Below are 12,419 nucleotides of genomic sequence, written 5' to 3'. Positions count from 1 at the left end.
AACAAAGAAAAGCCCAGGACCAGATGGATTCACAGCAGAAATTTACCAAACATTCAAAGAGGAATTGACACCGATTCTTTACAAACTATTCCAAAAGATTGAAACGGACGCAAATCTCCCAAACTCATTCTATGAAGCAAACATCATCCTGATACTAAACATCATCCTGATACTAAAACCAGGTAAAGATATAACCAAAAAAGAAAACTACAGGCCGATATCCTTGATGAATATAGATGCAAAAATCCTCACTAAAATACTAGCAAACAGAATACAGCAACACATACGAAAAATTATTCATCACGATCAAGTGGGATTCATCCCAGGGATGCAAGGTTGGTTCAACATACGCAAATCAATAAATGTGATACACCATATTAATAAACTCAAACACAAGGACCATATGATCATCTCTATAGATGCTGAAAAAGCATTTGATAAAGTTCAGCACTCATTCATGACAAAGACCCTCTATAAGTTAGGTATAGAGGGAAAGTATCTCAACATAATTAAAGCCATATATGCCAAACCCACTGCCAATATCATCCTGAATGGGGAAAAGCTGAAAGCTTTTCCTTTAAGAACAGGCACTAGACAAGGATGCCCACTCTCACCACTCCTATTCAACATAGTATTGGAAGTACTAGCCAGAGCAATCAGAGAAGAGAAGGAAATAAAGGGCATCCAGATTGGAAAAGATGAAGTCAAACTGTCCCTCTTTGCAGATGACATGATCCTATATATCGAACAGCCTAAAACCTCTACAAAAAAACTGTTGGAATTGATAAATGATTTCAGCACAGTAGCAGGATACAAAATCAACGCACAAAAATCAGTAGCATTTCTTTTCTCCAATAGTGAACATGCAGAAGGAGAAATCAAGAAAGCCTGCCCATTTACAATAGCCACCAAAAAAATAAAATACTTAGGAATTGAGTTAACCAAGGATGTGAAAAATCTCTATAATGAGAACTACAAACCACTGCTGAGAGAAATTAGAGAGGATACAAGAAGATGGAAAGATATTCCATGCTCTTCGATTGGAAGAATCAACATAGTGAAAATGTCCATACTACCCAAAGTGATATACAAATTCAATGCAATCCCCATCAAAATTCCAAAGACATTTTTCTCAGAAATGGAAAAATCTATTCAGACATTTATATGGAACAATAAAAGACCACGAATAGCCAAAGCAATGCTCAGCAAAAAAAATAAAGCTGGAGGCATAACACTACCTGACTTTAAGCTATACTACAAAGCTATAATAACCAAAACAGTATGGTACTGGCATAAATACAGACACACTGACCAATGGAATAGAATAGAGAATCCAGAAATCAACCCACACACTTAGTGCCATCTGATCTTTGACAAAGGCACCAAGCCTATTCACTGGGGAAGGGACTGCCTGTTCAGCAAGTGGTGCTGGGATAACTGGATATCCATATGCAGGAGAATGAAACTAGATCCATACCTCTCACCGTATACTAAAATCAACTCAAAATGGATTAAGGATTTAAATATACACCCTGAAACAATAAAACTTCTTAAAGAAAACATAGGGGAAACACTTCAGGAAATAGGACTGGGCACAGACTTCATGAATACGACCCCAAAAGCACGGGCAACCAAAGGAAAAATAAACAAATGGGATTATATCAAACTAAAAAGCTTCTGCACAGCAAAAGAAACAATTAAAAGAGTTAAAAGACAACCAACAGAGTGGGAGAAAATATTTGCAAAATATACATCTGACAAAGGATTAATATCCAGAATATATAAGGAACTCAAACAACTTTACAAGAAGAAAACAAGCAACCCAATTAAAAAATGGGCAAAAGAGCTAAGTAGGCATTTCTCTAAGGAAGATATCCAAATGGCCAACAGACATATGAAAAAATGCTCAACATCACTCAGCATCCGGGAAATGCAAATCAAAACCACATTGAGATACCATCTAACCCCAGTTAGGATGGCTAAAATCCAAAAGACTATGAACAATAAATGCTGGCAAGGCTGTGGAGAAAAAGGAACTCTCATACATTGTTGGTGGGACTGCAAAATGGTGCAGCCTCTATGGAAAATGGTATGGAGGTTCCTTAAACAATTGCAAATAGATCTACCATACGACCCAGCCATCCCAGTGTTGGGAATATACCCAGAGGAATGGAAATCATCAAGTCGAAGGTATACCTGTTCCCCAATGTTCATCGCAGCACTCTTTACAATAGCCAAGAGTTGGAACCAGCCCAAATGCCCATCATCAGATGAGTGGATACGGAAAATGTGGTACATCTACACAATGGAATACTACTCAGCTATAAAAACGAATGAAATACTGCCATTTGCAACAACATGGATGGACCTCGAGAGAATTATATTAAGTGAAACAAGTCAGGCACCGAAAGAGAAATACCACATGTTCTCACTTATTGGTGGGAGCTAAAAATTAATATATAAATTCACACACACACATACACACATACACACACAAACCGGGGGGGGGGGGGAAGAAGATATAACAACCACAATTATTTGAAGTTGATACAACAAACAAACAGAAAGGACATGGTTGGGGGGGAGGGGGGGAGGGAGAAGGGAGGGAGGTTTTGGTGATGGGGAGCATTAATCAGCTACAATGTATATCGACAAAATAAAAGTAAAAAAAAAAATAAAAAAAAATAAATAAAAATAAAGCCTTCAGAACCACAAAAAAAAAAAAAAAAAAAAAGAAGAACTTTAGAAATGTGATAAAAATCAACATATGAACCAAAATTGTATCCCCGTTAAAAAAGAACTACAAAATATATTAGGGAAAAACAATGGGATACTTGAGCCTAGACGATATTAAATGATATGAGGGAATTATTGATAACTTCAAGAGCTCCAATAACATAAATATAACTGTGTGGGAGAATTTCTTCATTCCTATGATTTTCTTTCTGAGGTCTATAGTGGTTAACGTTCATGTGTACCATTTACTTTGTAGAAGTTTAACAGAATATACACATATACTTATGGATATTCCCTCATACTTGTGTATATACCTATGTTGCAACATGGCCAAATCTCAAAAATTTTAGATATAGGTGGGAAAATAGGGGTGTTCTATATCATTTTTTCAAATTTTCTGAATTTTTGAAAAAGATCAAAATGAAATATTGGGGTGAAACATATTAAAACCACATTTACAAAATTTATATTTGAAAATCATGTTGTTATTTTATTATATCAAATGCATAAATTTTATAAGCTATATTTTCTAACCAAGGACCCTTATTCCTTCATTCCAAGTTGTTAAAGGGTACATAGAAGACAGAGCCAGGCAAAGAATGGATGTGTTTATATAGTTGATTTAATGTAAGAAAGCAGGGAAAGAGGCAGACTGAGAGATGGTCAGTCAGAAGGGCAGCTTTATGTTCTGATAAAGTTCCTCTGTGTTGATTTCATCCACAATAGACAGGTTTAAAAATAAAATTCATCCCTCAAACATGAATGACTTTCATAGACACCAGTTATATTTTCCTATATTTATGATTCTGCTAAAGAACCCTGAAAGCAGAGGTACAAAGACTGAGGGTTCAGGCATTGAAAACCCATATGAACCTTTACCTCCTGTCTTCTCTTATTTTCACTAATTCCTATGAACTGCCCATTCCATGTTTTCACGGCCTTCCTGGCTATACACAGTTCTCAAGTCACTTTCACCCGTCCAGACCCTGGTCGTCCTTCAAACCTTACAGAACTTCCATCTTCTCCCTGAGAACTGAAAAACAATTTCAGCCCTCCCTGGTCTCCTTTACCTCCCCAAATTCTAACACAAGATTCAGCACTAACATCTCACAACCTTTTTACTAAGACTGTATCTAGAAGAGATCCAGAAAAGGGTGCTCCCTGTCCTTCTAGACAGAGGCTCTGCTCTGTAGAATCTCCTGTTGCTCAAAGGTAAGAGGAACAGAAGGGAAGGACAGTGGACACCTGGCAGCAGTACAGGAAGAAGGGCATGAAGAACAGGAATGAGAGGAGGCTGAGGCGCTCACCTGGTTGCAGACGGGCTTGTACCTGAGCCCTGGCTTGTTGAGGATCATCTCCAGCTGCCTGAGGTTAAAGTTGGACACCCCGATGGACTTGGCCAATCCTGCATCCTTACACTTCTCCATGGCCTGGGGAGGAAGGGGCTGTGGGGAATTATTTGGGCACTTATCTGCAGATCAAGAGAAAGGCAAGATAGAACTGTTAAAAGGAGAATCTGACAAGAAATGACAACGAAGCCTTCTGGCATTCATTTTTAAGAAGAAAAAAACTTGTAGAGAATATAGGGGGAAAAGGTAGTGACAGCAAGAAGAAGGATTTCTGTGATCTCCTTTGGCAGCCAGAGCAATTATTGCACATTGAGTTAGAGCAGGCTGTCCTAATTTTCCCCAATCATCTTAGGCATTTCTCTCTATTACATTCTAGTAATGAGTTCTTGCCCACCACACTAGCAAAACTGTCCTTGTAAAGGTCATTAATTTCTAGATCTAAGGTGCACATGCCATTCTCCCAGGTGGCAGGTGGGAACAATGTCCCTCTTCTCTTGGCTTCCTTCTCTGTGCTATTTCCTCCAAGTACTCACCTCCCATGTGACATAGAATTCCACTGTATCAAATATCAATTTTCCATGTTCATCTCTTGTATACAACTCCTCTCCTGGCTGAAAAAGAAGCAATTTGTGAGATGTCACAATACATATCTCCACCCTCTGTTGTGTTCTGAGGTCCATCTAAGGCTGAGGCATTAACTTCCATGAGATAGGTGGTATAACATTCCAGTTACCGATGCATGTAGAATGATTTGCATGTATAGTCCAAAGCAATGTCTTTAGGAGACAGGCTTTCCCTAATCTCATATTTTTTATATGTTTTAATAAATACCATTTTCTTAGGTCCTATGGGGACTCATTGTGGCTCAATTTACCATTACTTGCACCCTATACATTCCTCTTTGGAAATGCCTGTCTTATTCTGAGAAAGACAGGAAGTTACATGGCTTTATTTCCAAATAACAGTTACAGTCTTTATCCAGGTGGGATAATCAGATATCCTTCTCCTTCTGAACACGTAATAGTGCAAGAATGAGCACATGATACAAACATGGTCAATTAAGACTTGTTTCAAGATTAATTTCTATGATGTGAGACCCAGAGAAGCTCTTAAGTGCTAATGACCAGGAGCTTTGAACTTCCATGAAGCCATATTTGTCACTAATGGAAAAGGCTAGGACAAAAATGAAGCAAATCTGGTGAAATTCAGACATGTGGGATGGAGGAAAAGAAACATTTCAGAAGATGACTTTAAATATTTAAATGCAGTTTCAGGAATTCTTCTACAAGAAGTAATAGAAATAGAAATCCTGAACAGACCAATGAAAAGCAATGAGACTGAAGCAGTAATCAGCAGTCTTCCAACAAGGAAAAGCCCAGGTACAGATGGCTTTGTTGCTGAATTCTATCGAACATATAAAGAGGAATTAATACCAATTCTCTTCAAAATATTCCAAAAAATTGAAACAGAAGCTATTCTCCAAAACTCTTTCTATGAGACAAGCAACACGCTGATACCAAAATCAGAGAAAGATACAACCAAAAAAGAAAATTATAGGCCAATATCATTGATGAACATAGATGCAAAAATCCTCAACAAAATATTAGCAATCAGAATACAGGAACACATCAAAAAAATTGTACACCATGATCAAGTGGGATTAATACCAGGAATGCAAAGATGGTTCAATATACACAAGTCAATTAATGTGACACACTACATCAACAAAATAAAGAACAAAAACTGTATGATTATCTCAATAGATGCAGGAAAAGCATTTGACAAAATTCAATATCTCTTCATCATAAAAATTCTCAGCAAATTAAGTATAGAAGGAGATTATCTCAACACAATAAAAGCCATACATGACAAAACAATTGCCAATATCATCCTGAATGTGGAAAAGCTGAAAACTTTTCCCTTAAGAACAGGATTAAGACAAGGATTCCCACTCTCACCACTCCTATTTAACATAATATTGGAAGTACTAGCTAAAGCAATTAGGCAAGAGAAAGAAGTAAAAGGCATACAGATTGGAAAGGATGAAGTCAAACTCCCTGTTTGCAGGTGACACTATATATAGAAAATGCTAAAGACTCTGTCAAAAGACTTTTAGAGCTGATTAACAATTTCAGTAATGTTGCAGGATACAAAATCAATACCCCCAAAATCAGCAGCATTTTTACACTCCAATAACAAACTAGTGGAAAAAGGAATCAAGAAAGGAAGCCCATTTACAATAGTCACAAAAAACCAACCAACCAACCAACAAAAACCCTAGGTATCAATTTAACCAGGGAGGTGAAAGATTTCTATAATAAGCACTACAAAAGATTATTGAAACAAATTAGAGAGGACACAAAAATGTGGAAAAACTTACCATGCTCTTGGGTTCGAAGAATTAAAATCATGAAAATGTCCATACTACCCAAAGCAATATACAGATTCAATGCAATCACCATCAAAGTATCAATGACATTGTTCACTGAAATAGAAAAAAACCAATCCTAACATTCATATTGAGCAACAAAAGACCCTGAATAACCAAAGCAAACCTGAGCAAAAAAATAAAGCCAATGGCATTACACTACCTGACTTCAAATTATACTACAAAGCCATAGTAAACAAAACAGCATGGTACTGGCATAGAAATAGACACTCAGACCAATGGAACAGAATAGGAAACACATGAGTCAACGCACATACTTACAGACAACTGATCTTTGATGAAGACGACAAGAACATACATTGGGGAAAAGACTGCCTCTTCAACAAATGGTGCTGGGAAAAGTGGACATCTGTATGCAGAAGAATGAAACTGGCCCTGTACCTCTCACCATATACCTAAATCAACTCATAATGGATTAAAGACTTAAATATAAGACCTGAAACCATAAAATTACTAAAATAAAACATAGGGGAAACACTTTAGGAAGTAGGACTGGGCAAAGACTTTAAGAATAAGACTCCAAAAGCACAAGCAACAAATAAAAAATAAACAAATTGGATTATATCAAACTAAAAACCTTCTACACAACATAGGAAACAATCAACAAAGTGGAAAGACAATGTATGGAATGGGAGAAAATATTTGTAAACTATCCATCCAACAAAGAATTAATATTCAGAATGTATAAGGAACTCAAACAATTTCATGGTAAAAAATCAAATAATCTAATTAAACAATGGGAAAAGGAGCCAAATAGACATTTTTCAAAGGAAGAAATACAAATGGCCAACATAGATGAAAAAATGCTCAATGTCACTAATCATCAGGGAAATGCAAATTAAAACCACATTGAGGTATCATCTCATGCCAGCTAGACTGGCCATTATTAAAAAGACCAAGAATAACAAATGCTGGTGAGGATGTGGGGAAAGGGGATCTTATTCTACACTGTTAGTGGGATTGTATATTAGTAAAGCCATATGGAAAACATTATGGAGTTTTCCCTAACTACAGATAAAAATACCATATGATCCAGCTACCCCACTACTAGGTATATACCCAAAGCAATGGAAGTCATTATGTCAAAAGAATACCCGAGCTCACATGTTCATTGCAGCTCTATTTACAATAGCCAAAATACAGAACCAACATAAATGTCCATTGACAGATGAATGGATAAGGAAAATGTGGTATACATGTACAATGCAATATTACTCTGCCATAAAAAAGAATGAAATTCTGCCATTTGCAGCAACATGGATGAGCCTGGAGAAAATTATGTTAAGTGAAATAAGTCAGACACAGAAAGCGAAATACTGAGTGTCCTTACTCATAACTGGATGCTAAGAAAGAAGGGAAGAAGAAAGGAAGGAAGGAAGGAAGGAGGGAAGGAAGGAAGGAAGGAAGGAAGGAAGGAAGGAAGGAAGGAAGGAAGGAAAGAAAAAGAAAGAAAGGGAAAAAAGACCATAATAATACGCTGAACTTTCAGAAGGAGAGAACATACCTAAGGATTCTAGAGATGGGGGGGGGGTGGAGGGGAATTGGGAAAGGATTGGTCAAATAAGGGGCATAAAGAATAATTATGATTTGTGATAATGATTATCCTAACAAAAAACACAATAAATATTTAAATGCAGACATGGTTTTGTCTTACCACCTACCTCATTCAATAAGCTCTTTAGCATAAACTAACTTGAGTATACATAACACAGTTATTAGAACAAATGCCGTGTACAAAACTCCATCATGCAGATAACAAACAGTAGAAGCAATATTTCCCAAGTCCCTATGAAGGTTGCTAGGTTTGACCTACCCAGAGTGAGCACCACCAAATTTGCTTTGAGACTGAAATGTGAGAGATGATGGACACCCTTTGTGTTCCCTGTGGGAGGCAGTTTCATCGCTCAGCAGAGCCACTGGAGACTCTGTGTGAATGTCCCTAAGAACCTCAGGGGCCGTAATCAGGTTTTTGCCTTCAACAAGGCTAGTGTTATTTCCTCAAGTTTTTGAAACTGAGACTTTGAGGTTGAACTTTGTCTCTTAGAGGTACAGAATATGTAATTTGAAAGCCCAAAAGTGCTCAATAAATAGGGAATCAGGAATTATTATTTAGGGCTTCCCTCCAGTGTAATAATCCTGAATCCTCTTTAGAAATATCTTAAACAATTCACAGCACAAGTGAAATAGGTTTGATCGTACAATTGCATGCCTTCATAGACACTGGGAAATGAATAAGGTAGAGGCCAACATAGTCCAGTAGAAGTTTTTTCAGTGACCTTTCCAAGGCTGGTTGGACGAACTCTGGCCAATGAAAAGTGCACAAGAGCTGCAGAGGTTAAAGAATGTAAGTTGTGTTGGGTTAATACCTTAGCCAGTTTTGTTGGGTTGTGACACCTGAGACTGAAACTTTTTTCTACTAGTTGCAAACTGAGGATCACATGCTTTAATACTTCCTTTCCTCTCCCCCGCCCACCACCATGTTCTGACCTCCTCGTAAAAACTCTATCACATGTCTGAATAGGTTGTTGGAAGAAAGTTATTCTAGTAAAAAAATTTTCATGAAATAATAAGAATTCTCACAATCTAAATGATATTTTATTGACTTTAAAAAGTCATTCAAAAATTTAGTTTCATTCTCTCCTCCATTCAACTGCATGGGGAAGAATAAACATCCCTTTTGTTTAATAACTGAAGAGAAAATTGTTTAGAACATGTTAACATGTGCTGGGCACAATCCAAGACATTTTAGCTGCATCTAATTTAATACCCAAAGAGCTGATTTATATTTATTCTCTCTTATTAACCACGTGAGAAGTGAAATTCATAAAGATAAGAAATTTTAGAAAGTCACCCAGGAGATAAGAAAAGTCATATTCTGATCAGAGTTATATCTGTTCCTATAGTCCATGGTGAATTATAGCACATTGAACTGAGACTCAGAAAAGTAAACTGAATTCATGTTAAAGACATAAATTTAAGCATCACAATGATGAGAAATCCATCATCGTTCTCGTTTTTGACTCTAATTTTAATACATGAATTTGTGTGAATACAAATTGTATCAATAAACAATAATTCACCAAACAGCCACTGATCGAATCCTGTAATTGTCATCTTCATATAATCCTATGAAATAAATGTGCACACCACATACACGAAGAACATCACATACACGATACCTTTGAAGTGTAGAGTATGTCTTCTTTCTTCACAATGCCCTCTGCAAACTAGCTTCGGATGGCCAGTCCAATCTCTTCTTCATTATTATATAAATAAGCAAATCAATATGGCGAAACCCGGCTTCTATTGCTAATTTGGTGGCTTCCTCAGCTTCACTCTTAAGAACTTAGAGGATGCAAAAATGGTAGTATTTGGAGATCCATGTGATTGAGAGATAGTACAGGCACAAGCAGTGACCTTCACAAGCATGAACTTTTCCTTATGTCTTGGGTTAGTTCTGCATGTCAGGTAACCAACCCATCCCAGTTTGCCTGTGCCGTTTCCAGATAGTAATGAAAGTTGGGCATACCAGTGACACCTTCAGTCCTGAGCAATCACTGGTTGAGCACTGGTATTGGAGGTCCCCAAGAACACCTCCTGGTTCAGAGATTTGCTGGACAAACTCACAGGACTCAACCTAATATTATAGTCATGGCTGTTATTTAATTAGTGAGCATAAAAAGTAAAGGTAGTACAGGATAAATGGGCATGGGATGACATATAGAAGAAATCTGGTGCAAAATTCAATGATTCATTTCTCAGTGAATCCACACAGAAGACATTTAATTCCTTCAGCACTGTATTTTGAGAATGCATTGGAAATATTGTCTAAAATAGGAGATCTTTCGAGATTCAATTCCTATGCCTTTCACCACAGGGTGGTTGCACAAACACACTCTGCATAGTACACAACACAACTCCAGTTTCCCAAAGGAAAGCAGGTATACAAAACCCCTAATATTTGTACTACTAGTTAAGGTGCAGTCACGGTCATCGTCAGTTAGGAAATGGTGAGATATCCAAGTTACTATATGCCTTTCAGGTCTAGTGTGAAAATAAGCACTTCTAAGGAGAGCAGTGTATTAAGTATTTTCTAAACAGCCATTATTTCTGTGTCCAACTAAATACTAGGACTAAAGATGCATATTTTAAGGATATAGATTTATACATAAGAAATTAACTGCAGTTTGTTAGGGTTTAGAAAGGTAGGTGTCAACCATGAAAATCAAGTCCGTTTCTTTTAGAGAATATAGTTTGAGTAAAATTTAAAATTATTGACTTGTCTACAAAATTTGGATAAAGATTGGAAAGTGCATTTGTTGAAGGACAAAAAGCTAAAGGAATCAAATTGTTTTCCGTTTCTTTTTAAGAATTTCAAAGGCCTTCTCTTTATAGATGAAATTACAAAGATGTAGCCACTGGGTCCTCAGTTTTCTCTCCTGATTCCTACACTATTCTTTTCTTAAGTGTATGAGCACTTGGAGATTTAGCAAGTGTGAAGTTTCAGTGGTGTCTCCAATCCTTCCTTCCCTCCCTTTCATACCACTTCACACTACTAAGTAAGAATTCCTGTCGATTGTATTAACATGGACTAAGAATTTAGACTTGCCAATGTTAGGTTGTAGTTTACCCTAAAATTGATGTTATAATTTCCTTTCAAGTAAATTTTCCAGAGGGGAGAGTAGTCCTGGGAAATTCTAGAGTCTAGGTACAGTATTTGCTGTGTGGTGCTTGGCAGGATGTTCCACAGGAGAGCAGAAATACTCCTGCATTATTCATCATGCACCCCAACTCCAGTAACTTTTACTACAAATGTTCCTCTGGATCACGTCTACTTGGAAGGAGGGAAAATTTCTTTGAGTTATAGATATAAGCAGAGAAATCATTCCCAACATAATCAATCTCCAGCAAGGGACCTGACAAGCAGTGTCCCTGACTGCTGAGTTTCAACTCTTCTGCCAAGTTGGGAAATGGACTGAAACTGGAGGAAGAACCAGAGCCTGGAAGAACCAGTAGGTGTCCACATGATTAGAGCAATATCTGACTACCTTTCCTCTTTCTACATGGGACAGCTCTAGCCTGGTGAAACTGAGAACAAAGCAAGCCCCCCAAAATCACTCTGTAACAAGAACCTGACAATCCAGTTCAACTTCCACTTGTCCTAGGTTTATTTTCTTATGATCCGTCAAACCCAAGACATTGTTGTTACCTCTGAAGGAGAGCGCTGCCGAATCCCAGTACAGGAATGAAGTGACCATCATTCAGTTTCACACACTGACGTTTGGGATCCATCACTGCCACTGCTCTGGATAAACAGACCTTGTTTCTTTCCTCTGCCTTCACAGGATGTATGAGCAATGGACAGGCAACGTAATAGCCCACTGTCCAAAGATTAAGCAAAGGCATGTAGGAGGAGCGAGTCTAAGCTGTATTCCACAGAATTAGAAGAGGTTTGGAGCCAGTTTACATTGTTTATAAAAGGAAATTCTTATGCAAGTTATTATATAGTCTTAATGAAATCATTAAGTATTTCCAGTAGTATATTTTCTGCTCAGAATCTACATATATTATGGAAATTATTTAAAAAGATATAGTGAACAACTATTGACCTTTATAAACTAGATAAAAACTCTAGCTATGAATGTTTCTTGTTTGTTTTTGAGATGATGAAGTCACCTCTTGATCATGCATCATTTGAACAATTAACTATCTTACTCTTCTTACACCACACACACACACACACACGCACACACACACACACACACAATTTAGAAAAACGACTAATGAGTAATCTCATAAAAATGACCCTCAATAAAGAATCAAAAGTTAAAATTGAAAACAAATTTGATTTTTCACTTTTCCCATAAACATAATTATTTTATGTC

The 12,419-nt window shown here is 37.1% G+C and overlaps 2 pseudogenes; both read right to left on the bottom strand.

Moving 5' to 3' along the window:
• LOC134380524 (aldo-keto reductase family 1 member C4-like) overlaps positions 1 to 12,419 on the bottom strand; it is a 234,366-nt pseudogene that overhangs the window by 42,299 nt on the left and 179,648 nt on the right.
• On the bottom strand, positions 3,535 to 11,826 carry LOC134380091 (aldo-keto reductase family 1 member C1-like; annotated as a pseudogene).

This window comes from Cynocephalus volans, chromosome 6, assembly GCF_027409185.1.
Source record: "Cynocephalus volans isolate mCynVol1 chromosome 6, mCynVol1.pri, whole genome shotgun sequence".
NCBI lineage: Eukaryota > Metazoa > Chordata > Mammalia > Dermoptera > Cynocephalidae > Cynocephalus > Cynocephalus volans.
This window is presented reverse-complemented; position numbering and strand designations above follow the sequence as displayed.